Source organism: Enhydra lutris, unplaced genomic scaffold, assembly GCF_002288905.1.
Source record: "Enhydra lutris kenyoni isolate GAN:26980312 unplaced genomic scaffold, ASM228890v2 scaffoldscaffold53, whole genome shotgun sequence".
NCBI classification, from domain to species: Eukaryota; Metazoa; Chordata; class Mammalia; order Carnivora; family Mustelidae; genus Enhydra; species Enhydra lutris.
Genome location: NW_019154137.1, coordinates 1613411 through 1618551, shown reverse-complemented (window position 1 = coordinate 1618551; position 5141 = coordinate 1613411). Strand labels below are relative to the sequence as shown.

General features: G+C 39.5%; 1 pseudogene; it reads right to left on the bottom strand.

Annotated features, from left to right (window-relative positions):
• Positions 1-229: 229 nt before the first annotated feature.
• Positions 230-4796, bottom strand: LOC111157218 (annotated as a pseudogene).
• Between the last annotated feature and the right edge of the window lie 345 nt (positions 4797-5141).

Genomic DNA, 5141 nt, shown 5'->3' with positions numbered 1-5141 from the left:
AGGCACACCTGTTCCATGTGTTCTGACTGCTCCACCGACCACATGTTCCCTAGTCTCCCTCTCTTGGAGGCTCCTTATTCCGAGACAATACAGTATTGAAATCAGTTTAAATCAGTGTAGGGTTAAACTAATAACCCTACAATGGCCAGTAAGTGTTCAAATGAAAGGAGTCACATGTCTCACTTTAAATCACAAGGTAGATGATGAAGCTTAGTGACGAAGGCATGTCTTAAGCCAAGACAGGCTTGGGGGGGGGGTGACTGCAACAAAAAAAAAATTGCAACTTCTGGAAGAACCATTTATTCTTGCAGGTCTTGTAAGTCCCCACGAACTTGACCTTGGCCTCTCATGGGGCCTTGCATTGAAGAGCAGGGTCTCTGAAGACATCCTTGTTGACGACCATTTTGTCCAAGGGGATATCCACAGAGTACTTCGTGGGCATGGGATGATTGTAGTTATAAACATTCGCAGAAGACTTGATCTTTGACCTCTTGGCAATTTCTTCTTGCCCATGGCAGCTGTCACTTTGCAGGGATAGGAGCCCATTCCAGCCACCTAAGCATGGCTGTAGGGACAGTCTGAGGTGCTATCATCAATGTTCTTCACAATGACCACTTTGCGTCAGAAGTACTGTCCAGCTAGGACCAGCACCACCTTCCCGGGTTTTATGAACTTGCCCGTCTCAACACCAGCCACTCAAGCCTACAGCAGCAAGAAGGGAGATTTTCTAATAAAGTCCTTGAATGGTGGAATGAGTCATCTCAGGGTACAGGGACTTGTGTCACTGGAAATGATTAAGGAAAGGCTCAACAACGTCTTGACAGGAATGCTGGTTTATAGGAAAATTAAGCATTGTGGAGGTGGTGGGATCTAGATGATCTATTAAGTTCCCCTTGTACTCTAAGATTTTATTATTGAAATTATTTGAATTGCTGCCTCAGCTTTGGAGATATAAGCATAGTTTAAATATTTTATTTATCTCATTTGATACAGGAGAAATCCTATGTTTTTTTATTTTTAGAGAATGAAGCTGTCATATCCAACAGTAGAAAAAATCTATCACTGTGGAGTAACATTCTCATTATCAGGATTATATATTACATTAGCCAACACTGTATTTCATCAGAGGTGTCTACAGAACTAACATTTTAGTCCATGCATTTCTCATGGGTAGAAGAATGAAAGCAGAACACCAGATTTAGTCTGTGTGCTGGAGATTTCCCACTATAAGAGGGTATGAATGTGTTTTAATTTCTAGTAGGGGTCAGTACAATCATGTCCAATGTCCTTCTCAATACAGATATTTCAGGTGCTTTCTAGTCTTTATTATAGTGTAACATACACGTAGCAATACACTGAAAACAACAACAACAAAAAAGTACCCGTGAAAAAGAAGTCTTCTCTCTCTAGTGGCAGACATTGTTAGTTTTTTTATTTTTGTCTTTATGCGTACAGATGTTTTCTATGCAAATAAAAGTAGGTACATATATCCTCTTTTTTTTAAGATATTATTTATTTATTTGTCAGAGAGAGTGAGCACAGGCAGACAGAATGGCAGGCAGAGGCAGAGGGAGAAGCAGGCTCCCAGCTGAGCAGGGAGCCTGATGTGGGACTCCATCCCAGGACGCTGGGATCATGACCTGAGCCGAAGGCAGCCGCCTAACCAACTGAGCCACCCAGGCGTCCCCATATATCCTCTTTTTTTTTTTTTTAAGATTTTTTTTATTTGACAGAGAGAGAGAGAGATATCACAAGTAGGCATAGAGGCAGGCAGAGAGAGAGGGGAGGAAGCAGGCTCCCTGCAGAGCAGAGAGCCCGATGCGGGGCTCAATCCCAGGACCCTGAGATCATGACCCGAGCTGAAGGCAGAGGCTTTAACCCACTGAGCCACCCAGGCGCCCCTATATCCTCTTTTAAATACAAATGAGAACATGATAGAAACTGCTCTTTGCGTGCTCTTTAAAAAATGATTTAACATATGTTCAGATCTTCCCATGTCAGGACATAAATAACTACTTTATATAATTTTTAACAATTGAGATATAATTCACATAACATAAAATTTGTCCTTTTCAAATGCACAATTTAGTCTTTTTTAAAAAATTTGTTCACAAAATTTTGCAACCACTACCACTCATTACAGAACATTCTCATCAAAAGAAACCTTGTATCCATTAGCAGACACTTAACAACACTGCCCCCCCCATCCTTGGCAACCCACTGCTGTCTCTGTGGATTTGCTTATTCTGAACATTCCATATAAATAGAAGCATACAATATATGGCGTATTTTGTCTAGCTTCTTTCACTTAGGACAATGATTTCAGGGTTCCTTCATGGTCTCTAACATGTATCGGTAGTTAAGTCCTTCTATGACCGAATAGCATTTTATTGGATAGATACTATAAAAATTTTTATAAAAAAATAAAATTTATAAATTTAAAAATTTATTAAAAAATTATAAATTTGTAAAATTTATAATTTTTTTAAATCCATTGATGGGATAGTTGGCTTGTTTCTGCTTTTTGGTTCGTATGAAGAATGCTGCTATGAATGTTCATGTGCACAAGTTTACGTGGCGTGTTGCCTTCCTATTTTTAATAACTTCATAGTAACCCATGACGTGGGTGCTCTGTAGTTTATCTAAATTTGTCTCCTACTCAGGGCATTTGGATTAGGTGTAAGCACTGTAATTAAATCTCTTGCAAACTGTCGTGCACGTCCATATCTGTGCAGCTTTGTGAGACAACAGTGTAAAGCAGGGGAATTACTACATCAAATGATATGTGTAATTTTTCATTTTGATTAATATATTGCCTCATTGCCTCCTGGAAGCATCATTTGAGGCTTCCATATATCTGTTCCCTCGTAGTGTTTTCTGTTATCTTTTTAATCTCCCCAGCATTTGTAATGTTCACTTTTATTCCTAATATTTTATGCTGACTCTTTTTGCCAGAGGTTTGGCCCTGTGACTAGGCTATCCGCCCCTGTTGCCCAACACCCCAACTCTTGATTTTCTTGATTTGTATTTTGTCTTCCATTTCGTTTATTTGCGCTCTTTATTATTTCTATACATTTTGAAATTTTTTTTTAAGATTTTATTTATTTATTTGACAGAGAGATATCACAAGTAGACGGAGAGTCAGGCAGAGAGAGAGAGAGAGAGAGAGAGGGAAGCAGGCTCCCTGCTGAGCAGAGAGCCCGATGTGGGACTTGATCCCAGGACCCTGAGATCATGACCTGAGCCGAAGGCAGCGGCTTAACCCACTGAGCCACCCAGGCGCCCCTGAAATTTTATTATGTCAGGGTTTGTTCTAGCTTATTATGTTGGATGCCTAGTCTATTTTTTTGGCCTTTCTTATTTAACGTAAGCACTTAAGGTCATAAGCTTTCCTCTAAGCTTTGCTTTACCTGCACCTCACAAGTTTTGCTATGTTGTGTTTGTTATTCTTACATTTTAAGCATTTTCTAATTTCTTTTGTGATTTCTTCTTTGACCCTATGTGTAATTTAGGAGTGTTTCTTGATATCCAAACTTGGATGGCTTTAGTTATCACTTAGTAATTTTTAGCATAATTTCATAGTGAATATAGAATATACTTTTTAAAAGAAGATTTATTTATTCGAGAGAGAGAGAGACAGAGTGCACTAGCAGGAGGAGCAGAGGGAGAGAGAGAGTCTCAACAGACTCCTTGCTGAATGCAGAGCCTGTCTTAGGGCTCAATCTCACAACCCTGAGATCAGGACTTGAGCTAAAACTAAGAGTTGGATGCTTAACAAACTGTGCCACCCCGAGAATATACTTTGATTTTCAGTCCTTTTGATATTTGTTGAAACTTACTTTATGGCCTGGTATGTGGTCAGATTTTGAAAATATTCTGTGTGTGTGCTTGTGAAAACAAGTTATTTTCTCCATTTGATGAAATAATGTTCTATGTATACTTAATAGATTAAACTCAATAATTGAATTTGAAGTATGTGTAACCTTACCAGATTATTTTTGTCTGCTTGTTTTGTCTGCAGTTACTGAGAGAAGTGGTTTAAAATATTCTCGGGGCACCTGGGTGGCTCAGATGGTTAAGCATCTGCCTTTGGCTCAGGTCATGATCTCCAGGTCCTGGGATCGAGCCCCACGTCGGGCTTCTAGCTCATTGGGGAGTCTGCTTCTCTCTTTGCCTCTCCCCCTGCTTGTGCTCTCTCTGCCCCTCTGTCTCCCAAATGAGTAAATAAGATCTTTAAAAAAAGTTCTAATCTGTGAATTTTTCAGTTTCTTAGTATTGTTCACCCATTTTTTAATATATGTTTCGCAGCTGTGTATTAATGGCATAAAAGTTTAGAATTGTTTTGCCTTTCTTGTAAATTGAAACTTTTCTCCTGATGTGGTCAGAAGGAGAAAGAATCCTATATCCCTCTGGCTTTTTTTCTTCTCCTTTTTACCCCAGGAACATCCTCTCTACACACACCTGGCTGTGGGAGTAACAGTAGACCACTGGAAATTCAAGTCTATCTGTTGGGAAAAGCAACCATGTTATTTGTAATTCAATTTCCCCCCAATATGGCATGTAACCATAGAAAGTCCTAGAAGAATGAAGGAAGAAATTCTGAAGGTTGGGAGAAAGGGTGTTTAGAAACCAATGGCTAAAACTTCTTAACTAATAATATTATGTTGACTCCTTATATCCAGTAAAGATTTTTACTCACTTCTACCAGCTGTCGGTACCCATTTGTCTTCCTTGCTGATAGTTTTCATGTTTGCCTGTTTCTCTTCCACCTCCTGTGTATTTGTCAGGGAGGTCATCTGGTTTCAAAGCTGGAAGGGACCTTAGAAGATTTTTTTCACTGTCTTTTCTCACCCCAAGGACACTTGATAGAAGAAGAAGCTCAGCTCTTCGTAGGTGAATTAAGTTTTTCAGAGTTAGACCTTTTAGCAGAGTGGAGATGAGAAACAAAGTCCCGTTCCTGATTTCCTTGTCTTACACTTCCTACTTTTTTCCCCACTTGAAGTTCTCAGGATAGTTGAGACTGAGCAACCTGCTCAATTACTGGAATGTTCTGCCTATATAAGCTGCTGTAAACGATTTCTTCTTTGGACTGTCTTGGGTACAGAGGACACTATGACCTCAGCTGAAATGTGGATACTACT